Here is an 18,447-nt window from a genome sequence, read left to right as displayed (position 1 = left end):
TAAAACAAATAAAAGTCCCGGACCTGACAAAATGTATCCTATACTGCTTAAAGAAACAAAGAGCGAAATACTCTTCTCTCTCACAACCATGTTCAATATGTCCTTGTGACAAGGCATCGTCCCTTCGGATATGAAAAAGTATAACGTAGCACCGATTTTTAAGAAAGGAGACAGATAAATACCGGGTACAGGCCCATTAGTCTAACTTTAGTTGTAGGTAAGCTACTTGAGAGCATAATTAAAGACAAAATTATAAGTTACCTTGAAAGCCAATCAATTAAGGATTCACAACGTGGCTTCCGTAACAAAAGATCTTGCCTATCAAACCTATTGACCTTTTATAATGACCTCTTCTCAGTTTATGACGTAATCAAATCACTGGACGTAGTTTATCTTGATTTCCAGAAAGCGTTTGATAAAGTTCCACATCATAAATTACTTTATAAATTAAAGCAACTAGGTATTGACGGTCAAGTACACCACTGGATCGCGAATTGGTTGAGCAACAGACAACAAAGCGTGGTGATCGACGGATTTAACTCAGAGTGGGCGCCGGTCACTAGTGGCGTCCCAGTGCCCAGTGCTCCTCATTATTTACATCAACGATGTGGATGTTGGACTCAATAATCGCATTAGTAAATTTGCTGACGACACAAAGATTTGTAACTCGATTCCCACTGACGAAAACAGACAAAGCCTCCAAGAGGATTTGCATAAAATTTCAGCTTGGTCTGATAGATGGGAGATGCCCTTTAATGTAGAAAAGTGCCAGGTCCTTCAAGTTGGAACAAGAAATAAGTAGTTCGATTACGAAATGCTGGTTGTCAAACTCAAAGGCGTTCAATGCGTCAAGGACCTGGGTGTCAAAATCGCGTCAAACCTCAAACTCTCACAGCAATGTGTCGATGCAGCAAATAAAGCGAACAATGTTGGGCTTCATTAAAATAAACTTTTTATTCAAAAATAAAGAAACATGGAAACATGGAAATGCAGGCAACAGAAAGCCTATTGGCTCATTACGAGGTTGCCCGCTTTGGTGATTTAATCTGCTCGACAGCCTGGGGTCTGGGGAGCAGATGAAAGCACCTCGACATTGAGGAGCAGATGAAAGCACCTCGATATTGAGGAGCAGATGAAAGCAACTCAATATTCAGTTTACTCCCGACGCAGCGAAGTGACGGTCGATTCTATATTTGAAGGAGTTGATAGTATTCGCATTTACTACTTCTGAAGGAAGATTGTTCCAGTGACGGATGACTCGGTTTGAAAAGAAACTCCTTCCGATGTCTGTGTTACATCGACTAGAGTGAATGGGTAAACCGTTATTTCTAGTTCTTGAGTTGGTTTGCAATTCAAAGAAATTGGAGTAATCGACGTTACTGAATTTTTTCAGATACTTGAAGACTTGAATCATATCCCCTCGTAGGCGTCTTTTCTCCAGTGTAAAGAGATTGAGTCGCTTGAGTCGTTCCTCGTACGGTTGAGCCCTTAAGGTTGGTATCATTTTCGTGGCTCGTCGTTGAATCCTTTCCAGTAAATCAATGTCCTTTCTGTAATTAGGAGACCAGAACTGTACTGCATACTCGAGGTGCGGTCTTACCATAGAATTATACAAGGATAGCATCACGTCTGGCGTTTTACACTCGAAGTTCCTCGCTATGAACCCAAGCATAGTGTTGGCTTTGTTGTATGCTTTTTTACAGTGATTCGCGTGTTTCAGGTCACTGCTGATAGTGACTCCAAGATCCTTTTCCTCCTGCATTGCTTGCAGAGGTCTCCCATTCATGATGTATGTGTGGTTACTATTTCTGGACCCAATATGCATGACTTTGCATTTGTCAACATTCAAGGACATTTGCCATTTCTCCGACCATTCGATAATGTGATTGAGGTCTTTCTGAATGATTTCGCAGTCGGTCTTTGTGAGGGCCTCTCCCCCCACCTTAGGGTCATCAGCAAATTTCGATATTGTGGATTTCAGTCCTGATTCGAGGTAGTTGATATATATGATGAAGAGAATGGGTCCCAGCACTGACCCTTGAGGCACTCCACTAGTGACTGGAAGCCAATCGGAAGGCTGTCCGTTGAGTAGTACTCGCTGTTTTCTGTCGGTGAGCCAATCTCTTATCCAAGCGATCAGATTGGCTCCAATGCCCGCCGAGTGCAGTTTCTTAAGGAGTCGCTCGTGCGGTACCTTGTCGAAGGCTTTCTGAAAGTCCAGGTATATAACATCACTGGGGATGTGGGCATCCCAGTTCTTATATATACCTTGGAAGAAGTCTAATAGATTCGTTAGGCAGGAGCGCTTGTTTCTGAAGCCATGCTGGGTGTCGGAGATTACATTATTGTCTTCTAGAAACTTAACAAGTTTGTCTCTAATAATCTTTTCGCGTATTTTTCCTGCCACTGATGTCAAACTTATGGGCCTGTAGTTTAATGCAACGCTTTTGTCTCCTTTTTTGAAAATCGGTGTTACGTTCGCAATCTTCCAGTCTTCCGGGACCTTTTTCAATTGAACAGACTGGTTGAATATGTTAGTGAGTGGCTGAAGTATTTGTTGTTTAAGCTCTTTCAATAACCGCGGGGACAAACCGTCAGGTCCTGTTGACTTGTTCGTGTCAAGTTTATCCAAATACTCTTTCACTTCTTGGTCGCATATTGAGTCAATTTTCAGGGGCGTGATTCCCCTCGGCGGGTCAGGGCTCTCGGGCATGGTTTCGATGTCCTCGACTGTGAATACGGATGCGAAGTTACTGTTGAGGATTCTGGCCATTTGTTTACTGTCCTGAGTTGCAGCTCCAGTCTCGTCTGTCAGGAGACCAATATTGGATTTTACTTTCTTTTTCGATCTGATGTAGGTGAAGAATTTTTTTGAGTTTGTCTTGATGTCACGCGCTATTTGTTTTTCGTAGTTGCGTTTACTACTTCGAATAAGGGTGCGACAAGCTCTGAGGCTGTTGTGGTACTGTGTACGGGCTTCGGCCGTGTCATTCTCTTTCATTAGGTTATAATTCCTTTTTTTTAAGTTTACCGCCCTTTTTATTTATCTGGTCATCCACGGTGGATCTACGGCACCATTTACTCGCCTGGGTTTCGTAGGCACTGTAGCCTTCTCTATCTCCAACAGCTTATCTTTGAAGATGTTCCACGCGTTGTCGATTGTATTGTCGGTGAGGTTAAGTTGGTCCCAGGTCGCAGGGGGAAGCAGCTCACGGGCTAATGTTGAAATTTGCTTTTTTTGTCGTTGGTATCACTGACGGATTATCTATGAAATTGTGACTTATGTTGACATTGAAACAAATTAAGTGGTGATCGCAACCATTAAGTTTCTCACCAACTTCACAGTCGCGAATGAGGTCGGGGTCACTTACTAATACCAGATCCAGCAGATTGTTTTCTCTTGTCGGTTGAGTTACAATTTGAATGAGGAACGAATCCTCCACCATTTCTATAAGCCTGTTACCCTCTTGATCTCCAATCAACTGTCCCCAGTCAATGTTAGGGCAATTAAGTCCCCAATTATTATTGCTTCTTTGTTTTGTGTTAGTGAATCTCTTCGTACAGGGCAGTGTCGTCGGTTGCCTGTTGGAGGAGGAGGAGGAGGAGGAGAATGCCGACGAGGAGGAGGAGGAGGAGGAGGAGGAGGAGGAGGATATGGAAGTGAGGAAAGAGTGAAAGATGGAAAACGAAAGAGGATGGGAGAAGAGAATAACGAGAGGAAATGGGTTTAGGGATTATATCAAGGGGAGGAGCAGAGTGGAGGACGCGAGGAAGAGCGAGCTTGCCACACACACAAGGAAAAAATGGAAAAAATGAACCATCAATATTATCATCCATGCTTTCATACACCAAACATAACTATACATACCAACTTTTTCGTGTCAATCATAACATATACATACGACAATAATTATATACTTTTGAAGGATATTATTTGTACTTGTATATAACATCAACGTGCACCAATATCTATACGAAGAGACATATATACCAATACAGAAAACAATATCCCTGTAGATCTTTGAATGAGTAAAAGGTAAGAAAAGTGGATGGTAGATAACTTAATATGTATCTCTCTCTCTCTCTCTCTCTCTCTCTCTCTCTCTCTCTCTCTCTCTCTCTCTCTCTCTCTCTCTCTCTCTCTCTCTCTCTCTCTCTCTCTCTCTCTCTCTCTCTCTCTCTCTCTCTCTCTCTCTCTCTCTCTCTCTCTCTCTCTCTCTCTCTCTCTACTATATATATATCTATATATATATCTATACGACAACCTATATATATACATCTATAAATATATATCTCTATATGTATATATATCTATATATATATATATATATATATATATATATATATATATATATATATATATATATATATATATATATATATATATATATATATATATATATATATATATATATATATATATATATATATATATATATATATATATATATATATATATATATATATATATATATATATTAATTATGCGTCTCCTATCTCCTTATGACTACGAGAATACTCCGGCACTAACATGGATTTTAGGACAGTGCGGCGAAAGATGGAACGGATCAAGCCACCACTGTAACCTGGCCTAACCTCATCACTTTGCATCTCCTCTATCTACCACGAGCATACCCTTACACAACGTATACTTTTGGGTGAGGAGGATCGGATCAAAACACCATCGAAGCCAAACTAATCACTATCACTCAACGTCTCCCTCTACCTGCCTTTTTAACGTGGCTGAAGGTGAGACTCATCTTCGTGTGAGCCTCAGTTCAGCTCCCCATCTGCCTCCCGCACCATAGGCATTAGAATAAACCAATACAAACATCCTCTTATCCAGACACCACGTTATCACACGGCAACGCAGGCCCTCTAAGTCCACACAGCACACACTCGTAAGGGCAGCAGATGAACACTAGCGGCAAAGGGTCCTCGTGTGTGTGTGTGTGTGTGTGTGTGTGTGTGTGTGTGTTATCAATGGCACCTCCGCAGCCTAGTTCCGTCCCATCCTCGCCCAGCCAGCACCGATAAGGGGACCGTACACAGCGACAAAGCGTTAGCCGGGCATGCAAATGAGAGGCGGCTGAGGGGCGGACGAGGAAGGCAAATCACGGCAGCCCAGCGAGAGAGGAGACTGATGATACTGGTGAAAGACTGTCGCTGGGTGATGCCGGGATGGCGATGAATATAGGCGTCGTTATGTATAGGGAATGGATGGTCATGAAGGATTAAGGAGGGAACTCTCTTACTCTATGAATGAATGAAGAGAGGAAGGAAGGAAAGAAGGAGGAAGGAAGGAAGGAAGGAAGAAAGGGGAATTAGAACTCTTTTACTCAATGAATGCATGAAGAGAGGAAGGAAAGAAGGAAGAAGAATGAAGGAAGGAAGGAAGCAAGGGGAATCAGAACTCTCTTACTCTATGAATGAATGAGTAGTGAATGAAGAAAAAGAGAGAAAGAAGGAAAAGATGTAAGCATTTGAATATAAACTGCCAGGGCGTGCCAGGATGATGCTATATGAAGGCGTTGTTATGTATGGAGTGGATGGCCATGCTGGATTACGGAGGGAAGACATGCTTATATTACTCCACGAATGAACGAGGGGGAAGGGAATGAAGAAAGAAAGGCAGACAGAAGAAAAAGAGATGTACGCATTTACTTATAAACTGTAAGAAAGCGAGCTCAGAACTATTAGTCAATATATGAAGGAAGGAATGAAGGAAGGAATAAGGATGGAAAAATTAAGGAAGGAAAGAGAAAGAATGAGAGAAAAATATGTAGGTACGTATATATCTATGAAGTATAAAACCAAAATCAGACCTCTCAATCCACAAATCAATGAATGAAAGAATGAGGAAGGAAAGAAGGAAAGAAAGAGGAAGAAATAAAAAAAAGAAATACGCATTAACCCATAAACTATAAAAAGCGAAATCAGACCTCACATGATCCATATACAAAAGAATGAAGGAATAAATGAACATATAAGTAAAGGATCATGAAAGAAAAAGGAAAGAAAAGTGATGAATGAAGAAATATAGAAGGAAAGAAACTGAAGAAACAAACATAGGAATTTACCTATAAAATCTCAGAACCCCAAAAACATGAATAACCCAAAACAGGCAAGGAAAAAACTCACAAAACAAAGAATAACGGAATTGAGTGAATAGATAAATGAAGGACAGAAGGAAGAGAAGTATATAACTGGTGAATGAAAAAAAGAGACGCCAAAAGAAAAGGGGAAGAAGAGGAAGAAAACTAAAAAAAAGACATACAATTTATATATAAAACATCACACCCCAAAAACTGACTGAAAGGAAAAGGAAGAAACAAGCAGAATAAAAGAAGAGAAAAACGGAACTGTATTTCATTTTCATTTTATTATTTTTTATTCTTTTTGTGTGTGTCTGTAAAGAAACACAAGCCACAAATTTATCCTGCAAGATCAGCAAACCAAATTCTTACTTCCGGAGGTGCGGCGCGGCGCCATACATATACATTAACTTTCTTCTCGCCTCCCAACCTGATGCAGACTCCTGCGCTTCGAGGTGAGGAAGACCAAGGAAGGTGTGATAAAAGGTCTACAAAACAAAATCCAGCCACGTTATTTGTATTTGGGAGCAGAAAAAGATAATAAGTTTTGGTCCATATTTCGACCTTCTGAATCTGTCTCAGGTGAGGAAGACCAAGGGAAGGTATATTGAAAGGTCTGAAAACATAATCCAGTCACGTCATCTATCTGGTTGGAAGCAAAGCGAAAAGAATATGTTTTAGGCCAGTATTCCAACCTAATATGATTCTTCTGCTTGTGTCCCGAGGTGAGGAAAACTAAGGAAGGTATACTATAAGGTCTACAAACAAACTCAGGCAAGTCATTCATAGTAGCAAGGCGAAGTTAATGACGTTTTAGGGTTTTATTCAACCTGATTTGATTTTCTCCTTCTGCCTCGAGGTGAAGGAAGACTAAGGAAGGTTTAATATAAGCACTGGGGAAAAAAATCTAGCCACGTTATTTGTAGTTTAAAGCAAGGCGAAGATAATGAGTTTTAGGCCAATATTCCAACCCACTTCTACGCTTCTGTCTCGAGGTAAAGGAAGACCAAGGGGAGAGATAAAATAAGGTCTAGCAAAACAAAATCCAGCAACGTTATTTGTAGTAAGGAACAAGACAAGAAGAAAGAGTTTTAGGCCCATATTTCGAGATGGTACGATTTTTCACCCTCTGTCCCGAGGTGAGGGAAGACAAAGGGAGGTATAATATAAGATCTAGCAAGACAAAATCCACCCACGTTATTTGTATTTGGAAGCAAGACGAAAAAGTAAGTTTTAGGCCAATATTCCAACCTGATACACTTTCCTCTTTCTGTCTCGAGGTGAGGAAGACCAAGGAAGGTATCATACAAGGTCTGGGAAAGTAATATCCACCCACGTTGTTTATAGTTTGAAGCAAGATAATGAGTTTTTGGCCCTTATTCAGCCTGATATGATTGTTCTGCTTGTGTCTCAAGGTGAGGAAGGCCAAAGGAAGGTATATAATAAGGTCTAGCATAGCATAATCCAGCCACGTTATTTATAGTTTGAAGCAAGACGAATATAATTAGTTTTTGGCCATTATTCCAACCTGATATGATTTTCCCTTCTGTCTCGAGGTGAGGAAGACCAAGGGAGGTAAAATATAAGCTCTAGCAAAACAAAATACAGCCACATTATTTTTTGTAGCTAGAGGCAGAAAGAAGAAGGATTATTTTTTGGGTCCATACTCCAAAACATTTCTGGATTTACACATTTCCCCGAAGTTGGTAAGGCTTTCCAAGAGGCTGTTGTTGTCTTTCCATGGGCAGTTTTGTGAGCCTTGTGATAGCCTGACAAGGCCGAACATGAAAACACTCATGAGAACCCGACTAATCTTGTTTGTGGCCTTTGGAAACAGACAAAATAACAAACAAACACATATAGATAGACTGATATACTGACAGACAAATTGAGATAGATAGATAAAATTACAACTATCCCAACAGCTTTCAATGCAAAAATATCAAACAAACACACATATAGATAGACTGATATAGTGATAGACACACAGAGATAGATAGATAGATTAAATCAAAACTATTTCAACAGCTTTCAGTGCAAAAATATCGAGTGTTCCTCAACTAGTTCCAGAAGAAAAGAAGAGAATGTCGGAAATGGAAATTCAAATGTAATGGAAAAAGTCTCGCCCACACGGAGGAGGAGGAAAGAAAGAAGGTCAGGTGAGATTCTCCTCACGCTCCCCCCTTGTTTCCTGCCAAAAGTTAGTTCATAGCTTTTTCGTGCCAGGTGACTGTGTGTGGCTGCCTTTCTTTACGTATAATTGTTGTGCAGGAGTTATAACGTTATTTTTTACAGTAAAGGAAGCAGCTCGAAGGAAAAAGAATAATAAAAAAGCCCGCTAAACACTGCCCTGTAAAGACTTCAGAAGAGTGGCCAAAAGAGGTCAATTTCGGGAGGAGAGGTGTCTCAATACTCTCCTCTTAAAAAATTCAAGTCAAGCAGGAGGAAATACAGACGAAGATAAATTGTTCCAGATTTTACCAGTGCGAGGATGAAGGAATGAAGATGCTGGTTAACTCTTGCATAAGGATTTGGACAGTATAAGGATGAACTAGAGTAGAAAGTCGAGTGTAGCGGAACCGAAAGAAAAGACTACTCCAAAACGTCGAGCTTCTTAGAGACAAACGAAAGGCATATTAACAAAACGTCGTGGGGAAAGATCAATTCAATAACGTCGAGTTTCTTACCAAGACAGACAATAGATATATTAACGAAACGTCGTAGGAGAACAAATACTTCACTATCGTCAAGCTTCTTAGACAGACAAAAGATATATTAACAGAACGTCTTGAGAGAGCAACTACTTCCATAACGTCGAGACTCTGAACAAACACTATATCTCTTAACAACACGTGGTAGGAGAACAAATACTTCACTAACGTCGAGATTCTTAGACAGACAAAAGATATATTAACAAAACGTCGTGAGAGAACAACAACTTCATTAATATCAGGTTTCTTATGCAGAGATGGAATTGGAAATTTTCTTTGGCAATAAACTGGAAAAAAAATCCGTTACCCAAACGATGAGATGATGCATAGCCAACCTTAGTACATCAGGTTAAAGAAAAATTATTGAAATGTTCATAAATCAGAATGTGTTTACCCACTCTACTTATACTCTCCTAATAACATGAATGAGCTACAGTCAGCCATGCAGCAACACACATTCCCCTCGCCACACGCTTGTCATGCATAGAAGAGCGGCTGGATATTGTTTTCTTTGACCTTGTAATATATGATATACCTTCCCATGGTCTTCCCTCACCTCGAGACACAAGCAAAAGAATCGTATCAGGTTGGAATAAAGGCCAAAAACTCATTATATTCGTCTTGCTTCAAACTATAAATAACGTGGCTGGATCACGTTTTCTTAGGCCTTTCAATATACCTTCCCTTGGTCTTCCCTCACCTCGAGACACAAGCAGAAGAATCATATCAGGATGGAATAGAGGCCAAAAACTCATTATATTCGCCTTGCTTGAAACTATAAATATCGTGGCTGGAGTTTGCTTTGCAGGCCTTATTTTATACCTTCCTTTGGTGTCCCGGAGACACACACACACACACACACACACACACACACACACACACACACACACACACACACACTAACAGCAGCCTCCCAGGAAACATATGGCGGGGCATTAGTGGGTGGCGTTGTTAATCCAGGCTGCAACAAGGATTAATGAGCCTCTAGAGTGAATGCCTGCTCTTCCACCTCAATCCGTTGTGTTGGCGTGAATCGTGTCTTTTATATTTCCTCTCAGCAAGGGTAAATGAACCCCTATAGTGAATGCTTCCTCCTCCCTCTGATTCTCTTTTGTTGTTTAATCCATCTGAATCAGTTGTGTTCACGTGAATCATGTCTGTTCATTACCTAACTCAGCATGTATAAATGGACCCCTATCGTGAGTGCCTGCGTTTCCATCTGAAGTCACTGTGTTGGCGTGAATCATGTCTTTTATATTACCTAACTCAGCAAGGGTAAATGGACCCCTATAGTGAATGCTTCCTCCTCCATCTGAGTCTCTTTTGTTTAATCCAGGTTACAAACATGAATAATGGACCCCTATAGTGTTTCCTCTTCCCTCTGAATCAGTTATGTTCGTGTGAGTCATGTCTGTTCATTACCTAACTCAGCAAGGATCAATGGAGCCCTAAAGTGAATGCCTATTCCAGACTTCTTACGTTCTTATTTTCTTATGTAACCCTGTAATGCCTCCTCTACCATATTTCTTTGTTCACCTATATCACGCCTTTATCGTTCCCCAGCTCATGTTAACCTTACCATATAAGCAAGTTAGATGTATAGTAATAGAAAGTAGCAGTAAGGTAGCAGCGTAGGTCTTGTATAACTCATAGAGGGAATACCAAACACGCGAGTTAGATGTATAAGTAATAGAAAGTTTAAGTCAGGTAGAAGCGTAGGTCTTGTATAACTCATGAAGGGAAACAACAACTCCGAGACATAAATATTCGTTCTTGCTTGATAGAGAAGTCTTGTAGAGGTCTTGTATATCTCATAGACTTAAATATCTCGGAAACAACTATAATCGACATCAAAGCATAAATGGAAGTCGTGTTTCCTCATACAGTGAAGTATCTCAGAAACATTTATATTCATTCCCTTGATAAGCTAAAGTGCGAGCAAAGTATTTATAGAAGTCTTGTGTATCTCGTAAAGTGGAATAATAACACGGAAAACACTAATATTCGTGCTTGTTTGATAAAAGAAAAGCGAAACTAAAGCATAAATATGACTCTTGAATGTCTAATAGAGTGGTGGATGAGTGTAACAGGCTTGGCAGTCGTGCTGTGGATGCCAATACAATAGATACATTCAAGAAAAGGTTGGTTAAATTTATGGAAAGTGAGGTTAGGTGCAGTTAGGCTTACAGGAGCTGCCTTATATAGGCCAACCGGCCTCTAGTAGACTCCTTATGTTTTATGTTCTTATGAAACATTTATATTTCAGTTTCCTCGATAAAGACAAACACAGTGATACCCAAATATAAACAGAAATCTTGTACATCTCAGTGTGAAGCATTTAGTAAACATTATTATTTCTGCTTACTCGATAAATAAAGTGATGCCCAAATACAAACATAAATCTTGTATATCTCGAAGAGTGAAAAATATAAAACACTAATATTTCTGCCTCCTCGATGAAAAAAGTTATAACAAACCATAAATAGAAATCTCGTACATCTTAAAGAATGAAGAATTTAGCAAACATTAATATTTATGCTTACTCGATAAAAAAAAAAAAACATCTACAATTTCAATACATGCGCTAACTGCAATAAATCCTCGTAACCTTGCAACATTGAACAAACCTCTCGCACAATATTCAGGACAGCAAAAATTTTCCCCATAAAATACATTAATTAAAGACTTACAACCAGAATTCGCTACGCCTTCTCTTTTCTTCTGTTCAGCGCTGACTAAATCAATACCACCGAGTTGCAGCAGGAGCCAGGCGTAGCGAGGTAAGTTAGTCACACAATGGTATAACTACTTACTGTTTATTTTCACCTCCTTAACAAAACAATAAGAAAGACTCAAAAAGAAACACCATCTCTCACCTACACACCAGACAAAGCACATGAGTTGGGTCCTTCGGAAATAGATTACACACTTTTCATTCCTCTGTTTACTTTTACCTTCAAGCAAAAGGAAGAAAAACATTGTCTCACCTGGGCACACCTAACAAAACGTATAAGAGTTGTCTGTTCCGGAGAAGGCACACACACTACTTTTCACCACTTTTCATTCCTCTTTCTGTTTATCTCCTCAACAACAACAACAACAACAACAACAACAACAACAACAACAACAACAACAACAACAACAACAACAAATAAAACTAAAGAAAAAACAATTCCCACTTAACAAATAATATAAAACTGAGTAAATAAAGCGAAAGTAAAGAAATCACGAGCTGGCAATACGTGGCCTGGCTGAGCGCGCTGTGATTGGTCCTAATTTCCCGTGGAGACGAGGCGTTCCAGACTTGGCGAATATGCTTCCCGGTGAGGCCTGATGGTCGGCCCAGCCCGTTCTGGCGCAGGCTAGTGTTTATTGTGGCGCCATCTTGCATTGGCTCATGCTGCCTTCCGGAGCTCATCTTTAATCCTAGAATCTAAAGTCCGGGTTGATAGGTGGTCTTCTGGACAGCATGTGGGTAGTTTAAGCCACTCGGCGGCGGCTGAAAAATCAGCTTGGTGGCACCGGTCGGGGATTGAACTCGCGTCGTCCCAAACGCGGGGCCGTCACGCTATCCATTCAGCCACCACCTCCCCCATAAAATAAAATATAGCAAAAATTCCACATGCTATTAAAAAAAGAAAATCAAAGAGGTTTACTTATAATGAACTGTACTTATTTCCTGAAGTAATGAATTAAAAAAAATATATTATGGCCTGTATTTAAAACAAAAGCACAGTGACTTTATACTGTAAAGCAGTCTTTGAAAATAATGATACACTTCTTTGAAAGTAGTTCATAAAAGTCTTTGAAATCAAAATTCAAAATCTTTAAAAATAAGGTTTTAATTCTTATGACAATAAATTTAGTTATTTTCAGTCTTGCTACTATTTATTGTAACTCACAGTTTACACTGTTTGCATATAGCTCTCCATGCTTTCCCAGACTTTGAAGGAATTCTGTTAAAATGTTCTCACACTGGATCCTCTTCCTACCAGATACATCAATCCTTGTGGTCAGTAATATATAAATAAATAAAAAAAAAAGATTTTTTTTTTAAATAAAAAAATCAATCACCAATCCTGAGCGGCGGGCGGGACGCGAGCCTGCGTCCTCCTGGAGGTCGCGCTCGAGCGCTGACCACTCAGCCACCACCTCCCGTGTCCTTAAACAAGCGAAAGAAAGTTGGTATACACTGTTACAGTCGTCTCCACTTTGCTTGTACTTCAGTTTCCATCGTGATAATTACGATCGCATGAACCTTACTTATTCAATTATATGGCCTCTGTGTTATTTATCCTTCAAGCGAGCGGATGTCCAGACGTATAATTACACTCGACGCCTGGCTCTACACCGTACGTCCCACCACCCACGCTGGATATAATTAACTCCTCCTTTACCTCTTCCTCCTCATCCTTTCTCTTCCCCGTCATTCTCAGCGGCACACCCCTCGTGCTCCCATCCTACCCCTCCTCCTCAATCTCTCACAAAGGGTGGGCAGGTACCGGTACTAGTACCAGTACTAACGGTACCAGCTAAACAGTACAGTACCGGTACCAGATTGCTCAGTAAGGTACCGGATTGCTCGGATTTATTTATTGGCTTTATTGATAATTCTTCATGTCCGATTTTTTTGGGGGGTTGCTAATAAATATTGTTATTGTTATTAGACTACGATCGAGTATATCCTTATTTCCTATACATGCTATTTTTTTCTCGGAAATATCAATATTAACTTCATTCAGAGAGAGAGAGATCACCACTCAGTGAGTGGGTATCTTGTGATATGGTACTCGATCATAGTCTAATAACAATAACAATATTTGTGCAACCTAAAATAAAGAATCGGACATCAGGGTATCAATAAATCCAATAAATAAATCAAATAATAAAATAATGGAAACGGGAGCTGTGATGGAAACGAAAAGCAGGACAAAATGGTGGGAACTTGGGGAGACGGTCAGGGAGGCAGTGATTCAGCGTCTCCACACAGGACCCATACCGGGTGATACCGCATGGAGGCGGGAGAGCCCCGAGCGTTACTAAGATCAAACGGTACCGGTACTAGCAGCAATGCTCAGTGCCCAGTGATCATGAGGCTTCGCGGCACCAGGTACCGGTACCGGGTGCCAGCTGAATCGATTCTTCTCGGCACCGGTACCGGTACCTGGTGCCGAAAAATCGATTCAACCGGCACCCGGTACCGGTACCTGGTGCCGAGAAGAATCTATTCGGCCGGCACCCGGTACCAGCTTGGTGCCGCAAGCCTCATGATCACTCGGCACTGAGCATTGCCATATTTATTATTGGAGTTACTGGATAATTCTTGATGTCGATTCTTTTCTTTAGGTTGCTAATATTGTTATTGTTATTATCCTATGATCAGTACATCCATAATAACTATACATGCTATTTTTATCGAAAAATAAATATTCACTTCATTCAGAGAGAGAGTTTTCTATACAGGAAATTTATTTGGGAATTTTATCAGAAGTCATTAAGATAAAAATACTCCTTCGGGTACCGGTACCGGTATTAACAATAAATGAGTTTTCAGTACCGGTACTACCGGTACTCAAATTAAAGGTGCTTGCCCATCCTATCTCTCACACAGACATGCCCTCTCTCGCCTCCCAGTTCCTCACCCTCTGACACCCCTCCCTCGCCCCCTTTCTCCACCTCCCTCAGCCTTCTCCTTCCCCGTCATCATGAGCGAGGGACCTACACAGTACTATACACGCCTTGATGATGATGATGATGATGATGATGATGGTGATGCCAGAGAGTCGAGAAAGTTGTGTTACCTTGAATCATTATTAGCAGTCCGGTGCACAACATCGGACTGTCCCCATGCTCTCTCTCTCTCTCTCTCTCTCTCTCTCTCTCTCTCTCTCTCTCTCTCTCTCTCTCTCTCTCTCTCTCTCTCTCTCTCTCTCTCTCTCTCTCTCTCTCTCTCTCTCTCTCTCTCTCTCTCTCTCTCTCTCTCTCTCTCTCTCTCTCTCTCTCTCTCTATCTCTCTCTCCCTCTCTCTCCTCTCTCTCTCTCCTCCTCCTCCCCACATTCTTCTCCTTTTCCTCCTCCTCCTCTTCCTCCTAAACACTCGACTGCTGCCAGCCAAATAAGACACGGAGAAGCGCTCTAATCACACACACACACACACACACACACACACACAGGCGCCACAGGAAAGAAAAACAATGGCCCAGTGCAGAGAGAGAGAGAGAAGAAGAATATATATATCAAAGTCAGTGATTCTTATGAATATCGTCTCGCTTTATATAAACATAAAAAAACACCTTACAATGCGCGCGCGCAAAGAGAGAGAGAGAGAGAATATATATCAGAGTCAGTGAATTTTTATTTTATCCAAGTCTGTGTTTTTTATCAATAACATCTATCATTTTACACATGGAAGGAAACCCTCCGAAAAGATATATAAGATTCATGAGACCCTGAATTCCTTCACTTCGCCTCAACGCTAACATAACAACTCGTCAAATACTAACAAACCAACATTATCACTTTTTTTTATTCAAGAACCTCAAAACCAACTCTACGAAAAGATATGACTTACATGAACTTATATTCCTATTCTTCCTTACCTCAGAGCTAACGTAATAACTCCTCAAATACAAAATACAAACAAATAATAAGTTTTCATTCCCCCACCAAAACGTAGGGCACATAAATCATCCCGTAATGGCGTATTATTAACTGCCGCACCATTAAACTCATCACATAATTGCAAGCTTCTCGTACCAATAAAAAAAATCACTCAGGAGCGGATGGAAACAGGTATATTTATTTCTCCTGCTTCCCCGTCGCCGCCTTCGCCACTAGGTCCTCAGTGTGGGAGCCGCGTCGATGCCCGCCAGGAAGGGAGGACTCGGTATAAACATTTCCCGCTGATGGAAACGTGGTGCTCGCCTCGCACGCCAACCCAAACTATATTCCCCTTAATGGTCAGGTTTTCTACTTGGCACCGGCTACGAACATGATTTCCTGTTCAGTATTCTCCAATTCCTAAGCTTTTATTGTGGGTAATACTACTTCGGGGCTAATGGCAACGTTAATCCTGTAGTTGGCTTCCCAAAGGATATAGTACGGACTAAGCTTATTCAATGTCTATCTATCCCATCATTACAGAACCTGACAAACGCCCTAAACCACATCGACGGGCTATTTTCTGAAACATTTCGGCTTCCAAGCTCCCAAGGCTTTCGTAGGATTCCTTGCTATTTCCATGGGTAGTTTTATGACCCTGGTGGTACTCAAACTCTTCTTTTGTACCAGGAACCTAAAAAAAAAACTCATTAGACCCCAACTAATCTTCTTTCCGGCCTTTGAAAATCGTTGATGGGAGAGGTGGAAGCGTCTGAGAACACCAACCAACATCAGCACCAAACATTACACAAGGACTTTTCGCATTTAGTTCTTTAGCTTACAAACCCCATCTGCGTCAAACAGTATAACTTGCTCTTATTAGTCCCGCCTTCCTGCCTCCCTATTATTACCAGGTCCTCGCGTGATAGGTTCTCCTTTTCTTTCCTCCTCGTCCTTCCCTCAGTAACTAATGGACACACAAGGACAAAACTCATTCATCCGTTTACTATTGCCCTTCTCTTAACGCCTTCCTGCCTCCCTACTACTATCATCAGGTCCTCGTTTACTACACAGGTTCTGCATAGCTTTCCTCCTCTTCCTTTCCTGGGTAACTAATTAACACATGCACAAGACTCATTCATCTTTATAGTGTTGTCCCTCCTCATTGCCTTGCTGCCTCCCTCGCGTGGTAGGTTCTGCATTTCTTTACTGTCCTTCCCTCCCTCAGTCCTCAGTATGTAACTAATGGGCAGTCACAAGACTCATTCATCCCTTCCCAGCTGTGCTTCCTCCTAAGCTGACAGCCACGCACGACAACCTGCCACCGCACCTTGCACAATGAAGTCTCCACTCAGTCGATGATAAATGAATGCACACACACACACACACACACACACACACACACACACACACACACACACACACACACACACACACACACACACACACACACACACACACACACACACACACACACACACACACACACACACACACACACTTTGTGGGGTGGTACAGGCTGTCAACCCCGAGTCTAGCATGTGATCAGACCGTGGCTGGATGTCTCTCTCTCTCTCTCTCTCTCTCTCTCTCTCTCTCTCTCTCTCTCTCTCTCTCTCTCTCTCTCTCTCTCTCTCTCTCTCTCTCTCTCTCTCTCTCTCTCTCTCTCTCTCTCTCTCTCTCTCTCTCTCTCTCTCTCTCTCTCTCTCTCTCTCTCTCAGTAACCTGACAACACCTGGTCCCACACCTGACGATAGGAGGGGCACTAACCCTCACTACCCGACCTCCCACCTCCGATATGACAACTCTCAACAGCATCTCTCCCATGGATGGACTAGAAGCCCCCCCCCCCCCCCCACCCACAGCTCCACACCCACACCACCACCCCCACCCAAGCCCCCCACAAGAGGCGCGGGCGAAAACAGTGGGGAAACAAACCACACATAAAACACATGCAGGTTTGACCATAAAATACGGTGCACAACATGTTACCAATTAGGCCACAAAAATAGACTATGTAACTTCTACAGAGGATAGGTCATTGGCGAAGAAGACGTTGCCGTTGAACATTATAGTAAAGCTAAGGACGGTCTCTCCATAGAACACATCAATGCCCAGTCTCTTCTATCTAGCTTCGAGGAAATAAAATTACTATTATATGACCGTGATATTGACATTCTCTGTGTTAGTGAGACTTGGCTTCATCAACAAACACCTGACTCACTAATAATAATACCAGGTTACAATTTATTTCGACACGATAAGGGCCGCGGAGGTGGAGTGTGTCTTTATGTCAAGGATAATCTAAGCTCCAAGATCATTACACCAGATGTTGAACCCTGTACTGGAATCGAAAACATATGGATCACAGTTCAAAGCAGAAAACTACCATCAATCATTGTAGGATGCTTATACAGACATCCCAAAGCCCCCGCTACCTCATATGATTATCTAATGGAAGTCTTCAAGCACGTTAACCTAAGAAAGAAACCCATGTATGTGTTCGGCGATCTTAACGATAACCTTCTAGTTAACATCAGCAACCTGCAGAAAATAATTGAAGCTTGCGGTTTATTCCAAGTAATAAGTAAACCAACACGTGTCACCCCCCAGTCTGCCACACTACTTGATGTCCTAATCACAAACAAAAAAGAAAGTATTGTTACCTCTGATTGCCTTCCCAGTACTATCGCAGATCACGACATGACTATCTCAAAAATCGACATCAGCAAACCCAAACGGACAAAAATAAAGAAAACTTTCAGAAGCATGGCCACATACAATAAAGATAACTTTTGTGAAGCATTGCTAACCAGCTCAGACTGCTTAAATAGTATCACGTTAACTGATGACATTGACGAACAGGTGAATATACTTAACACAATATTCAATTCTTGCCTAGATCAAGTTGCTAATGACGACTAAATATATAAATAGACCACCTGCTCCTTGGATTGACAAAGAAGTAAGAGATAACATGAAGTACAGGGATAGCTTACAAGGCCAGCTAAAATTAGATCGACACAACACACAACTTTACA

Source organism: Eriocheir sinensis, unplaced genomic scaffold, assembly GCF_024679095.1.
Source record: "Eriocheir sinensis breed Jianghai 21 unplaced genomic scaffold, ASM2467909v1 Scaffold745, whole genome shotgun sequence".
In the NCBI taxonomy this organism is placed as follows: Eukaryota; Metazoa; Arthropoda; class Malacostraca; order Decapoda; family Varunidae; genus Eriocheir; species Eriocheir sinensis.
This window is presented reverse-complemented; position numbering follows the sequence as displayed.